This window comes from Salmo salar, chromosome 12 (genome assembly GCF_965601325.2).
Source record: "Salmo salar chromosome 12, fSalSal1, whole genome shotgun sequence".
NCBI lineage: Eukaryota > Metazoa > Chordata > Actinopteri > Salmoniformes > Salmonidae > Salmo > Salmo salar.
Window position 1 is genome coordinate 84,203,096 of NC_138302.1, and position 16,689 is coordinate 84,219,784.

The window sequence follows — 16,689 nt, forward strand, 5'->3', positions numbered from 1 at the left end:
GCGGGACATTTTATTATTTCTAAGAAAAGCGCACATTGTAAAAAATGTGCCTGGGTGCCGGGGAGGGTAACACCCAGTAGGGCAGAACCCTGGGTTTTACAGGAGAATGAGGGGATGAAGAAACTCTGTCTCTCTCCACCACACTGCCTGCCTGTCTGCGTGCTAATGCTGCAGCCACTGTGAAACCTGGTTTCATCACACCCAACTTAACCTGCCTGCCTCTCCTTTTCATCTTTATCTGACTGAGAACCTCTGTCGGTTCAGTGTTGGGTCTCTGATCATACAGTGATTCTTCTCTCCATGTGCAGGCAATACACATCCAATAAATATTTATACAAGTGCATTCTCATCTGAAACTATAGTATCTATGATGTTCGGTATCTATAATGATTCAACACATGCTTTTCTCTAGGATTTCATTCAAACATCAGAGTTGTGGGACGTGTTCTGTCAGCTCTTACTAGCTACAGTATACATGAAGAGAATGAATGACTGTTAACTTTCAAAAGACATAGTATCACACACTGCAGTATGGTTATAGCATAAGCTAAATCAAAGTGTAAACACTTTCAGGAATGGAGGGTAGTCATGTAAGGAAGTGATTAGGTGCACAGGTAGACAGTACCCTTGCACTTCCACACCTAGGTGGCAGCAGCAACGGGGCCAGGCTTTATAGGTGCAGGGGAGTGGTAGGTGAGAGCAGTGAGGCTGAACAGTAGCCTCTGGAACTTGGCGGGGCCTTTCTGCTTTTGTTTGAATCTTTAGTGTCGGAAGGCCAGCAATTCATAACCTGCTTGGGTTGGCCGACTGTTGGCATCCAGACAAAGCTGTCCCTGGACCCTGATGAGTAATCTGTTGCCTAGACACATGCATCCAACACTCTGTCTGTGGACTCTTACTTTAATGTTAAATGCACACATTAAGACAGGTTAAGTTAATTAGGACTAGAACCCTAGACATAGCGAGAGTAGACATTTCAGAAAGCTGGCTAGCTGGTTTCGTAACAATACTTCCACAGTACCGCATTTGGCCAACTCCTGGTAAATCAGGGTTCTGGCACAAATCGTCTGGCACAAAAGCAATGTCAGAATAGAAGTCGGCAACGTAGGAGGCGTGCTGAGCAACTGAGCGTGTTGATTCAGCCATTTATCAGTAGTGTATAGGCCTATTACAGAGCCTCTGGGGTTGTTGCCAGAAGATTCTGACTCTACCGTTATGCTTGTTTACACTGAGCTGCACTGGGGTTGGAACGCAATCATGGTTAGCCACACGGAAAAGTAATACACTCCAAAATCATGGGCATTAATATGGAGTGGGTCCCCCTTTGCTGCTATAACAGCCTCCACTCTTCTGTGACTTCTGTGAAGGCTTTCTACTAGATGTCAGAACATTGCTGTGGGGATTTGCTTCCATTCAGCCACAAAGGCATTAGTGAGGTCGGGAACTGATGTTGGGCAATTAGGCCTGGCTTGCAGTCGGCGTTCCAATTCATCCCAAAGGTGTTCGATGGAGTTGAGGTCAGGGCTCCGTGCAGGCCAGTCAAGTTCTTCCACACCGATCTCGACAAACCATTTCTGTATGGACCTCGCTTTGTGCATGAGGGCAATGTCATGCTGAAACAGTTAAGAGCCTTCCCAAAATTGTTGCCACAAAGTTGGAAGCAAAGAATTGTCTAGAATGTCATTGTAGGGTTAAGATTTCCCTTCACTAGAACTAAAGGTTCTATCCCAAACCATTTTGTGAGCTTGTGGGGCCTACCACATCGTGGCTGAGCCGTTGTTGCTCCTAGATGTTTCCACTACACAATAACAGCACTTACAGTTGACTGGGGCAGCTCTAGCAGGGCAGAAATTTGATGAACTGACTTGTTGGAAAGGTGGCATCCTATGACAGTGCCACGTTGAAGTCACTGAGAACTTCATTAAGGCCATTCTACTGCCAACGTTTGTATATGAAGATTGCATGGCTGTGTGCTCGATTCTATACACCTGAAATAGCCACATCTAATAATTTGAAGGGGTGTCCACATACTTTTGTGCAGACAGTGCATTCGGAAACTATTCAGACCCCTCTACTTTTTCCCAATTTTGTTACGTTACAGCCTTATTCTAAAAAATACTTAAAAAAAAAAAATCCTCATTATTGGGTATGCACACAATACCCCATATAATGACAAAGCAAAAACAGTTTTTTAGAAATGTGTACAAATGTATTAATAATTCTAAACAGAAATACCTTATTTACTTAAGTATTCAGACCCTTTGCTATGAGACTCGAAATTGAGCTCAGGTGCATCCTGTTTCCATTGATCATCCTTGAGATGTTTCTACAATTTACCTGTGGTAAATTCAATTGATTGGACATGATTCAAAAGGCTGTCTACACTGCGTGCACAATTATTAAGCAAGTGAGTATTCTGATTTTATCATTGTTTCTATTCACATTTTTGAACTCCAAACCATATAAACTTGAATGCTTGTTGGATTTAATCATTTTCAGGTGATATGTATTTGTGTAATGAGGGAGGGTGTGGCGAAAGTGAATAACACCTTATATCAAGGTGTGCATAATTATTAGGCAGCCTCATTACCTCAGGTAAAATGGGCCAAAAAACGAATTTAACTGACACTGAAAAGCCCAAAATGTAAAATGCCTTTCAGACGGATGCGACACTTTAAATAGCTAAACTATTGAGGTGTGACCACCGGACATTCAAACGTTTTGTTGCGAATTGTCAACTGGGGCTCAAAAAACGTATGGGGAAGAAAAGGCGCAAATTAACTGCAAAAGAAGAATTAAACGTCAAACTACCAGGAACCCATTATCCTCCAGTGCCACCGTATTCCAGAACTGCAACCTACCTGGAGTATTCAGAAGTACAAGGTGTCAAGTGCTCAGAGACATGGCCAAGGTCAAGAAGACTGAAACAAGACCACCACTGAATAAGATTCACAAGTTGAAGCGTCAAGATTGGGCAAAGAAATACCTGAAGACAGATTTTTCAAAGGTTTTATGGACAGATGAAATGAAAGTGACTCTTGATGGACCAAATGGATGGGCCCGTAGCTGGATCAGTAATGGACACAGGGCACCACTTTGAGTCAGGTGCCAGCAAGGTGAAGGAGGGGTACTGGTATGGGCTGCTATCATTGAGGATGAGGTAGTTGGACCTTTTCGGGTTGAAGATGGACTGTAACTCAACTCCCAAACCTACTGCCAGTTTCTGGAATATTCTTTCATCAAACAGTGGTACAGGAAGAAGTCCTCAGCATTCTAGAAGGCCATGATCTTTATGCAGGACAATGCTCCATCACATGCATCCAAGTACTCCACTGCTTGGCTAGCCAGCAAGGGCCTCAAAGATGCCTGAATAATGATCTGGCCCCCTTCCTCACCTGACTTAAATCCTAATGAGAACTTGTGGGCCCTTCTCAAACGTGAGATTTACAGTGATGGAAGACAATACACCTTTTGAACAGCATTTGGGAGGCTGTGGTTGCTGCTTCAGCGAACATTGATCGTGAACACATCAAGAAACTGACAGACTCCATGGATGGAAGGCTCATGGCAGTTATTGAAAATAAGGGTGGCTATATTGGTCACTGAATATTTCTGAAAGGCCAAAAATGTTATATAATTGTCATTTTGTGTTACTTATCTGTTACACTTACTCTAAAAATTGAGAATAAACAAGTGAGTTGAGAGAAATTATTTTTGTAATTTAGTTGCCTAATAATTGTGCACACTAATAGTTGCCTAATAATTGTGCACACTTATATATTTCCCTGAGAAAGACAAAACGCACTTTTCCTTTGTAAAACATTCAGGTTTGAGGTTCAATAACATTTTGGATTGACTGAGAGCATTGTGTTTGTTCAACAATAAAATTAATCCCGAGGAATACAATTTGCCTAATAATTGTGCACGCAGTGTATATAAGGTCCCACAGTTGACAGTGCATGTCAGAGCAAAAACCAAGCCACAAGGTTGAAGCAATTGTCTGTAGACACTTTAATTAGTCTACCTACATGTACATATTATCTCAATTACCTCAACTAACCGGTGCCTCCGCACATTGACTCTCTACCAGTACCCCCTGTAAATTGCATCGCTATTGTTATTTTACTACTGCTCTTTAATTATTTACATTTTTGGAATTTAAACTGCGTTATTGGTTAGGGCTTGTAAGTAAGCATTTCACTGTAAGGTCTACACCTGTTGTATTCGGCGCATGTAACAAATAAAATATGATTTGATTTAGAGCTCCGAGACAGGATTGTGTCGGGGAAGTGTACCAAAACATTTTTGCAGCATTGAAGGTCCCCAAGAACACAGTGGCCTCCATTATTTTTAAATGGAAGAACTTTGGAACCACCAAGACACTTCCTGGAGCTGGCTGCCCGGCCAAACAATCGGGGGAGAAGGGCTTTGGTCAGGGAGGTGACCAAGAACCTGATGGTCACTCTGACAGAGCTACAGAGTTCATCTGTGGAGATGGGAGAACCTTCCAGACGGACAGCCATCTCTGCAGCTCTCCTTCAATCAGGCCTTTATGGTAGAGTGGCCAGACAGAAGCCACTCCTCAGTAAAAGGCACATGACAACCCACTTGGAGTTTGCCAAAAGGCACCTAAACGACTCTCAGACCATGAGAAACAAGATTCTCTGGTCTGATGGAACCAAGATTGAACTCTTTGGCCTGTATGCCAATCGTCATGTCTGGAGGAAACCTGGCACCATCCCTACGGTGAAGCATGATGGTGGCAGCATCATGCTGTGGGGATATTTTTCAGTGGCAGGGAAGATCGTTGATCGTTGATGAAAACCTGTTCCAGAGCACTCAGGACCTCAGGACCTCAGACTGGGGTGGAGGTTCACCTTCCAACAGGACATCGACCCAAGCACACATCCAAGACAACACAGGAGTGGCTTCGGGACAAGTCTCTGCATGTCTTTGAGTGGCCAAGCCAGAGCCCCGAACTTGAACCTGATCGAACATCTCTGGAGAGACCTGGAAATAGCTGTCCAGCGATGCTCCCCATCCAACCTGACAGCACTTGACAGGTGTGCCAAGCTTGTAGCTTCATACCCAAGAACACTCGAGGCTGTGTTCGCTGCCAAAGGTGCTTCAACAAAGTACTGAGTAAAATGTCTGAATACTTATGTAAATGTGACATTTCCATTTTTTGTATTTAAAAACATTGTAAAAATGTCTAAAAACCTGTTTTTGCTTTTTCATTATAGGGTATTGTGTGTAGATTCATGAAGATAAAAAACAAGAATTTCATCAGTTTTAAAAAGGCTGTAATGTAACAAAATGTGCAAAAAGTCAAAGGGTCTGAATACTTTCCGAAGTGTATATCGCCTTATATATCAAAGACCATGACATATATTTTAATATATGATCGTATATTTAAAACCCTTATAAACCCGACAAACATTTTAAAATCTAAGATCATATAGTTTAATAACATAAATCTCACATCCCCCATACAAAAAGAATAATATGGATATGTATTTTCATCATGAAAAATGTACTCAGATTTATTTAAAAAATGTTGTTGCTTTGAAATGTGTTCCAGAAACTTCTTTATTTTTCCATGCCATATATTTTAAAGCAATACATACATTTCACATGTAGGGATGAATTATTTTCTAATTTCATTTAGTGTTAGGAAACCTTATGATTACTTTGTCAGATCTTCGTATCTACTGTAGATGTTGCCATCTCATTTTGAAATTAGATTGAGATGTCATAGACCATTGTAGAATTATAATTTGTGATGTACACGTTTTGAAAATGCACAGAAAACTAAGTATGAATGTTTATTTTCGTACACTATAGTTGTGGCTGCCCATGAGGTTATGGAATCACATTGTATTTCTAAAACATTGTTTAGATATTGTTGTACTCTATGACGGTCTGAATATGGTTTTAATCCACTATTATTTTGGGATGAGTCCTCCAAGGATTTCAATTGGGAATGGATATGCCTGTTGCCACCAGCAGGGGGCAAGGGAGCACAGCGGTTTGCATCTCCCCTCCACTTAACACTCGAAGACTCCTGTAACAACTACCATTTCTCTTTTTTTGCTTTGTTCTCTTAATTAAACAGGTATATAGTGTACAAAAGCACATTATTTATAGAAAATGTTAGTCAAAATGATTATCTGAGTGATACTTACCTTTTTATGTTGAAATTGTAATATTTAAATGTGTAAATTGATCAAGTGAACTGTTAGAGATCTTGACATAGAGATGACTGGGTTTGCGGTTATGCAAGGTATGTACTGTTTTATGGTTCATTTAGCTATTTAAAGGCATTTTTATTGAAACTTAGTACTTGAGGTTAAGATAAATACTGAGAATGTATTTTTTTATTCATATTCTATTACTGTACTTTAGTCTTTTACAGCATCTGACTTAATTATTCATATTTTGCAGATGGAAATATCCCTGGCTCCAACGTTACAGTCCCAAAGAACGTCTGGAGGGCGGCCATGCAACCAGGCTAACAGTTCCACTGAAATGGCAAGAGCGCATTTTGGTTTTTGTCCTAGCACTACGCAGCTGATTCAAATAATCAAAGCTTGATGATTAGTTGGTTATTTGAATCACTTGTTTAGTGCCAAGGCAAAAACTAATACGTGCATTGGGGGGGGGGGCAGTTTGTGAAACCCTGCTTTAGAGATTTGTATAGACTTTAGAATTACTAGAGGAGACATAGGCCCTTAGATCATTGCTGTGAGGGGCTCTGCCTTGGGGGTGAGGAAGGAGCTTTCTCAGGCTCAGTAGTTCTAAGAATTTTTGGGGGGTCCATTTCAGAAAGCACATATCAAGGATAAGAGGTGTTGTGTCAGAGATACATCACCTGTGAAAAGAGGCTACTTGTTGTTCACTCAATCACTGTTTTGGATGGGGGTCTGATCTAATTCATTCTAATGCTATGTAACAATGGCTGTGGTACAGTATGTATTTGTAGTGTTGTACAGATAAGCCATTATCTTCAGACCTAACTAACATTTTAATATCTGGCTGTGTTATTAGGATTTTGGATAATTATTTATGACACGTTGAAGTTATTTCATTTGAACAATTCAAGGTGGAAAGCTAAAAGGGGAGAAGATGGGGAGAAAGACTGATTGGATCCTAAAAAAGTGCTACGATAACTGGTGAGTAGGTTTTTGTTCATCAATTGGAAATGAGCATTTGACAGTTTGTGGTTATTGACATGATATTTTAAAAATAATAGGACTCATGGCATGCTAACTTCAATAATCTCCAAATTGCACACAGAGATATACAAATTGTGTTCATGAGTTAATCTGACTCTGGGTAAGTAGAAAAATGTCCAATCTCCAAATCTCTCAGTATCACTTCAAAAATGAACACCCCATAACAGGGTTGGGTTCAATTTTAATACCTTGAAGATGTTAAAGGGATAGTTCACTTTTTTACACCTTATAGTCAGATGTCTATCAAAAAAAATATGTGGGTGTTAGACAAAGTTCAATATTTGTGGTCAAATCCCCTCGAGTTAATAGTGGCTGTTTAAACCATGCATTACAGTGTCTGGCACATAGACACTTTCAGTGTAAGGAACTGGCTTTAAAAAAGTGAACTATCCCTTAATTGAATTTACAAATCATTGCACATAGGGCATTAATGGTCAAGCATTTCTTATTAAACTGAATCTGATAAGCTTTTCTATTAAAATGTTTTTGTTTAATTTATGACCATAAACCCAACCCCTAACTGTTCAATGAGCTCTTTAAATTCTATTTGTTGCTTTCCCACCACAGATGCTGTCATGAAGCGCTTCCCGGGTGCAACAAAAGGACAAGTGGGAACGGCTTAAAACAGTAAAATGAATTGAGAAGTGAATAGGATTAAATTACGTTTTTTGTGTTGTGACCTTTGTTCTGTTTTATTACCATGACTACAAATATCACTGAAATAATGCTCCCATTGTTAACATGTATTGTGACATAAGGGACATGTATGTAATACACATTTGAATGCCATGTGTCGCACATATATGCACATATGTGTTTATAAGGCAGAAATATCACATATATTGAAACGGCCAATGATTGTATATTTTAACATGAGTGACTTATATGTACTTGTGTGGACACATATATGGGCATATGTTTCCACCATATATGCCCATATAAATACATAATGCCATATTATTTTTCCATATGGGTACGTTAACCCTTTTTTTGGTTACCACATGATTCCATATGTGTTATTTCATAGTTTTAATGTCTTCACTATTATTCTACAATATAGAAAATAGTAAAAATTATTAAAAATCCTTGAATGAGTAGGTGTCCAAACTGTTGGCTGGTACTGTAAGTGAAATGTGACAATATTTTATCACTCATTTCAATGATGCTATTAGGCCTGTATAGCATTTGCAAAGTCATCAACAGCATTTGTTTCAATTCAACAACAAAAATTGACAGTACAATTGCTCTAGGATTCAAGCTCTGGTTGATCTCAAATGTAATGATATTGAATTGTTAGTTTGCCAACACAACCCAAATATCAACATTTGAAGATGTACAGTGTGTTCTGCTTGGATAGTTCCATCTGTGCCACTGACTTAGGGCTTTATTCAATCTGTATTGCTGAAGTGTCATAGATATGCATGCTAGAAATGAAATGGTAATCTCTGATTGAGCCGACATATGGTGCGTTTACCATGAATGCAGTCTCTGCTAATGCGGCAACGTTGCCATTAAATTTCAATCATACTGTGAAGCTAAATTTCTGTTATACGGATTGAATAGTGCCCTCAGTCTGGCTCATGGTGGAAAAGTGACCAGGTTCTTAAGATCTGGGTTGAGCAGGCAGTGTGAAGTAGAGACAGACAAATGACCAGTTTGAACATTTTATTTTTAAGGCATGGTTCTCACAAATGCAAGTTTCCCCATGTTTTTATTCTCTTGATTTACATCTACAATATACAGCATGTTAAAAACAACTTGTTACTCAAAAAAACCATGCAAATGAATACACACAAAACATACCATAAAAGACAAAATAAACAAAAAGCACAGGATGCGGTACAGCCCAGGATGCAGGCAATAATTTTCTATAAGCTTCCATTGTCCTCAAAATCAATCACCTCAAACGTGGCCTAGCAAACAGGAACCTGCCACACCTCTCTGGACTACATCACATCCTGTGGGCAGCCACCTAGAACACAGAAATAAACAGGGTTTAAATATATGCCAGGTGGCATATTCAATCATCAATTGTCCAATCAAATTCCTCGTTCACTAATCAGGCAATTAGTCACACCTGTGAGGCTGACAATTCCGGTTTGTCTACAAATTTATAATTAATATGTTGCATTTGCATATACATCTCAACCTAAAATCTAAATTAAAGAATAGGACTAAATCAAATCCAACTTTATTTAAAGTGCATTTAATGTTTGTTTTGATATAATCCTATTCATTAAGTTTAAGATTTTTGGTTATGATGCAGATGTGAATCCAACATAAATTATTAATTTGTAGACAAACTGGAATTAAAGCCAGACTAAGTCAGTGACAGGTGGAACGATCCAAGCAGAAGATAAATCTCCTTCAAATGTTGATATAGATAAACACAATTCAATATCTCTTTTTAAATACAAAAAATTGCCTATTAACTTGTCGACAAGTTAACAAATAATTTGTTGCATTCACATCTCAAACTCAATCACAAAAAAAGTTAAATGGGATTGAGCCAGTTGCTCAGATGGAACTATCCAAGCAGTAGATACATGTCTATAAATGTTGATATTTGATTGCGCTGTCAACCAAACACAATTCAAAATTACTTTTGTAATACAGTAAATAGCCTAAAGTTAAGGGCCTAGCTATCTTACAAATATAGACAACATTCAACCTTAAAATGAGTAACACCTCCATGGCACATTGAGGTTACTGTAACTATACATTTCTTCTGATGTAATCATATAAAGGATGCATGTTCAAGATAGCATGTACAAGTCATCGCAGGTCTGTGGAGATCTTCAGAATTGCTGTGATAATCTGTGCAGAATCTTGAACGGCATTGATCACTTGCTGTTATGCGGGGTGGAGCAGGTGAAACCAAGTGCAGACTCAGATGAGGAGACAGGGATAATGTAAACAAGGTATTTATTGAAAAGCAGGGGGAGATAGGGTGCAGGCCAGGGGGAGCTCGGGCGGATAGTAGGGAACCAGTAGTGGAACTGTAGCGGAGAGAAGGGCAGCGTCAGGTTAGGGTACAGGATAACATGCAGGAACAACCGGCTTGAAATGCAGACTGACTGAGCATTGGCTACGATCTGGCAGCATGGAAGTGGCATTGCTGAGTATTTGTAGAGGTCTTGATTATGGAACAGGTTGCAGCTGGTGGGGATCTGCTCTGACTCCAGCACACCTGTCTACACTCACACAATCAGATACACCCACACACACAGAGAGGGAGAGAGCACTGGGGGAGTGGCGGCAGGTTAGGGAGACAGGATTAGAAGTAGAGTGTGTGGCAGGGGCAAATGTAACACTTTCACCATTTACTTTTAATGTAATCTCAACTGCAATCCAAGCCATTTGGTTTTGCTATTAGATGAAGCACAGTGATAACGTATTCATCTGTTGTATAAATAAACAAAATATCTGACATTGTATTCCCATTTGAACTTTGCAGTGCTTTTGAATGGTTGAAAGCATAGTGATAACACATTGGAAATTCAATTCAGTTTTGTGTGTCTTTTTGGGGTGTATTACCCAATTATCCAAGTTATCCCAGTGGGATGGCAGTTCTTCATCTGGAAGAAAACTTTACTCCCCAGCATCTTTAATACAAGCCATTAATAATTTACACATATTTTTTGAAAGGGAGCAGAAACATCTAACCTTTTCTCTCCAGACCATGTTGACAGCAGAGAGGAGATTCACTCTGACAAGCTGATATTGGTCCAGGGTCCTGGAAGATGGGTTTGAAATATGGTGATATTAAAAGCTATTGATTTCACAGCAACATGCCTGAATTATTTCACCTAAGCGACAAGAGGTCAAGAAATCTTGTTGATTTCTTTGGAAACACTTTGCATGACTTGAGAGAGAAGGGCTCTAAAAAATATTAAAAGTGTAAAGAATCCGTTTAGGAATATTGTTTGGCACGTAGCGCTTTAGGAATACAATAAAATCAAGTTTTATTCGTCACATGCTTCGGAAAAACAGGTGTAGACTAACAGTGAAATGCTTACTTATGGGCCCTTCCCAACAGTGCAGAGAGGGAGAGAGAGAGATAGAGAGAAAATAGAGAAATAGTAGAAAAGTAATAACGCATAATAATAAATGCACAACGAGTAACGATAACTTGGCTATATACACGGTGTACCAGTACAGAGTCCATGCTCAGGGGTACAAGGTAATTGATATACATTTACTGTAATTAGGAATAATGTGGCTAGGCAACAGGATAAATAATAAACAGTAGCAGCAGTGTATGTGATGAGTCCAAAAAGTGAGTGCAAAAAGTGTTAATGCAGATAGTCCGGGTAGCTATTTTTTTAAATACTGTGTTTAAGTAACTATTTAGCAGTCTTATGGCTTGGGGGTAGAAGCTGTTCAAGGTCCTGTTGGTTCCAGACTTGGTGAATCGGTACCACTTGCCGTGCGATAGCAGAGAGAACAGTATACACATTTTCTCTGAAATGTACTGTCTCCTGCGCTTGACTCTACCTCTCCTGCTTCCTTGAGCCAGCCTTGACACATCAATGGTTTTGGTGAATGGATAGACACAGTTTGCTTAGTGTTTGCATAGTTCCAAATTATATTTAGTCTCAGTTTTGGCTTTTGAAAGTTGTTTTTGTCTCCAAATTGATTAGCTCTGTAAATGTGCTCAGTAAATTGGAATCCTAAAAGCAGACACAGACAAAGCAATGATCAATGCTGTCTCTTATCCCAAGTAAATTATTGCTTGTGGTAATTTAACTTGTCTGACGCATGCTGAAGAAGCACCACATCTTTTCCTTAAACAGAAGGTCTCTCAGAGGTTCTGAACCATCTCTCACAATACTAGTCAGAGTTTAGCATTTCCCCCTCTTTCCTATCTTCTAATGGACTTAACCTGAGACTTCAAGGTATGGCCCAATTGAAGATGGAGGAGGGCTAATGATTTCTTGTCGACTTCAGTCTTTATCAAGCTTTCTCCCTGGACACCAGTAAATCCTCAACAAGAGTGTGTGGAGTTGTTCAGGTCCATTCTCACCTCTGCTAGTAGTGCTTAAGAGCATGGCTTGTGTTAAAACACTGAGGTTTCTGACTCACTGTTAGAGAGGGGTCTAGCTCCCAGGGGTCCTAGGGTTATATCTGCACTGTAAGACGTGCACTTACTGACCCCTGCACTCATACAGGGGTAAATTCCAACCACACAAATTAGCCTATAGCATTAAAAAGCTAAATACTTTCCCCCTAACACCATCACAGTATAGCTTAACTTTAACTACTGAAAGTCAGTACAGTCTGGACCTGAAAGGATTATGGGAATGTCCATCCAAACCCACTGACCCATACTTTTAGGTCTCTGTCTCACACTGCTTCAAGTCGAGGTGAGCAGGCAAGGGAACATAGTGTGTAGGCTAAGTAAAAAGGTGAATGAAGTGTGCCCTGGACTTTGCAAAAATTGTATGACCTTTTCCAAAATATATTAAGCTCCTAACTAAATATTAATTGAGATTGATCTGGGTGATAAGCATCTCCCCCATTAAAGGCTTCATGTGTAATATTCAGTGACACATTAGAGCTATACTTCATATGAGCTTCACTAGCACGGCAATGAGGAAAACACTAGAATCCATTAGAGACTTTCTGAGAGCACTAACAGGAATACAAGGCATCATCTAAAATCAGAATTGAACAATAGTGTATGCTACATTGAGTGCAGAGGAGGCTGGTGGGAGGATATATAGGAGGACGGGCTCATTGTAATGGCTGGAATGGAATCAAACATCAAACGTCAAACATATGGAAACCGCATGGTTGACTCCATTCCATAATTACATTCCAGCCATTACAATGAGGCCGTCCTCCTATAGCTCCAATTGCTCACATGTAAAGTATTACGCAAAAATAATCAACAATGGAAGAAACATTAAATGTTTTGGTTTAATCTCTTTAGAGCACGATCAGAAAAAGTTAAATGAATTTCAGAGACAGTTCTGCCCAGGAGCGAAGAGGATTTGTTAAAGGGGCCCTCTAAACATATTGGTAACATCTTTTTAATTTTGAGTTGAGGCATATAGAAACACCCCCCTATAAGGAATAATAACATTCAATATATTCTATTAAATATGCTTTTTAAATTCCTGCATGAATCATCATTCTGCTCCCCTCAAGATTTTTGGTATGGTACCTAATCCAGGAAAGTTGTCAGGAAGTGATTCATCTCTGTCTTTTGATATTGGCCCCATGTTCTCAGGAAGTGATTCAGCTCTGTATTCTGGTAATGGCCCCATGATCTCAGGAAGTCCCACAAGATTCAGTGTAATAGATAATATATAATAGTGTGAGGCTGTGAGTGGGGTGGAGGTGTCTTGTCCATGAGACTATATTAGGCAGGATACTGTTTGATATAATACATTAGAGACCTTGACAAAGCATCAACTCCACATGAACCTCTGACCTTTCTTCTACAACTGAGACAAACCACAAGACCAAAGGTCTTTTCATAATTGCTAAGAGTGTGATTAACCGTTTCTATACAGTGAGTGTCTCGTGCTCAAATGAAAGGTGAAGGAAAGGTCTAACTGACCACATGGTTCATTCTGCCCCTTGGTCCCAAACCATAAATTCTATATCACGTAAACTGTATCTTGTTAAGGATACGACCGTGCAGTTCTTTATGTCATGTTTCATTAATAACTACTGACACTGCTTACCGTCCATGCCAAAGTACAAGAAGCCCCAAGCAGCTCAGCATGTAACTGTTTGGGACGCTGGCTGAATAATTTACAATGGCAAACATTTAGTCACTCACCATCTCTACAATGACCTAAAGGGCTGCGGTGGTGTTTGTCTGTAAAAAAAAGAGGCAGAATTCAATCACCCCAGAGTAAATTTTCTGAGAATAGAAAAGTGAGACTGTCTGTGCTTCACACAAACTGAGCCAGAAGACATTGTCATGACGGAATGGTCCGTGGACACTTAAGGGACAGGTATGACGACTGTGCTTCATTTGGTGACCTCAGAGAGGACAGGAAACACACATAACTATATCTCTGAATGTGTACATTTCTCAATTATGGGGTTTGCATCTAATTCTTGTATAAAAGGAATGAGTACAGATGAAACTATTTGTGAAATGATGTAATGTGATGTTAAACCTTTAATGTGAGAGCATTGTATTCCCTTTAAAGTTTAACTAAGTCATTTGCCCGCCCCCGTGAGCACAGACATGATTTGGCGTCATAGACCGGATTTTCTATTGTTACGAATAAAACCCCCTCCTGAGGAAATCCTCTTCAGACCACAAAAACCTCAGTATAAGCTAAGGTTGAAATGGTTGTTGAATTCCTAACCATACCACGTGTAGCATTGCCTGCACAGCTGGAAATGGTTAAACTCTGAGACTATCAATCCCTACAGAATAAGAGGAAATCTTAGATAATAATTACTAGTCTGCAGCTAGAAACAACCGCCGAAACATCTATTCTATGAGAGCATTTCTGAATGGTACTCTGAAGTAGCCATTCTAACCACGCAATACTTTGATCTTCAGGAAAGCAGAGAGAGAGACGAGGACAAACTGACTCTCCAACAGAAGGACTGACGATTCCAACAGAGATCACGACGACACACTGGGCATAAATATATATTGATTGCAGTTATCCCCGAATGAGTGAGCGTTCATGTGCAAAGGATTAGCATTTCAATTGATATAATTATCAACTATGTAGTGACTTCTTTTGTCTTTCCCGCCCTTTTCAGTCCACACCCACCTCCCTTTTGTCCACCAAGCCGTCATATCGGCTTAGCCCACTAGGGAACCTCCCCTATTATTTCCTTGTAACCATATCTACTGTTTGTGTGTTTATGCATTTCTGTGATTGTTTAGTTAGTTAGTAAATAAATTATTAAGACAATTGGTGTATGGATGATTCATAGTAAAGGCTGGGTTCGTGCAGATAACCAAGAATTTACGACGTTTGGAATGAGACTAACTTGAGGTAAAGAATAATTCATTAATTAGAAGACTAATTGATCAGATATTAAAATGTCTAAAGAGTTATATTAGGAAAATTATAACTTTGTAATCTGAATATTTTCCTTGGTGCCCCAACTTCCTAGTTAATTACATTTACATGATTAGTTTAATCACGTAATAATAATTACCGAGAATTGATTTGATAAAATAACATTCTTCACTTTGATGATGTCAAAGACATGACAACATGTAACTAACATTTGCAAAAAGGCAAGTGCAGCAGACTGTTTTTCTGTCATTTTGTTCCACAATTAACATATATGGATTATAACAATAACATTCATTTGTTTGCACATGTGTACCATAAACTTGTGCCCAAATTGGTACAGTATGATAAGAGTTTAATACAGTGGCAGCTGACTGCCTGACACCAGCCTAATGTCCACATTTAGGCAGCTACTGAACAAGCCCTATAATTTGTATGCAGTTTGTGAAAATACCTGCTAAAAAATGTCTTTATCACAGTAATGTATGTGATATGGTTATCTTGTGATAGCCCTACCACTCCCTATCACACAGTAAATGTTTGCAGAAGGCTAATAGAGAACACAATTTTCAGGAGCATTCACATCATCACATCACATCAGTGCCAACAGGGAGTATTTGTTAATGGATTTTGTTGAGTAGCAGATACTAATCTGCTGTGGTGGAGGTCAGGGTTTGTTACAGAGATTTGCATGTACACAGTCAGCCTTAGCATGAGCTTATATCTCATCACACTGAATCAGAATGACCTGAGGGTAAAATGAAAGAATGGAATTCTAATTTATTCAGCCAGTAGACTTGTTTCAAAAGTGTAGAGTATCTTATTTTGAGGCACAGACTTGTTTTTTTTATCCTTTTGAGGCCAGCGCCTGTTGAAATATCTCTGGAAATGTAAAGCTATACTGAGTCAGCACTGCTCAAGATTTCAGATGTTTTTCTATAATCAGAAGAAAGAGAGATGGAGAGAAACACCAAAAGAGTCTGCTGTGCACCTTTTGACGAGCTGAGGCCAGAATGTTCCTCTCCTTTCAAATTCATAGAGAACATTCCACCTAAAAATACAGGAGATACAGTACATTATAACCATACCTAGACTGGATTGCTATTAGATTTTGGAAATATAATTTCAAGCCAACATATTTACTATGGCATATAAAAAAAATTCTGCCGAGATAGCTATTTGACAATGTGAGGATGAGTGCACGCAGTAAAACAAACATCAATCACATGGCTTTTTCCTGGGGACTGGACGTCTCTTTAATACTCTCCACTCACTCACCGTAATCAATGACAACATAGGGAGATATCAATATTGCTGCAACTTACTTTTGTGTTACAGCAACATCATGCTGACATTTTCTCTCCCTATGCATCAACATCCATTTTTAATGATGCTCATGCTCATCAAGTGCCTCAGCCCTGTGTCAGAGTGTCGGCTTGCAGAGAGGG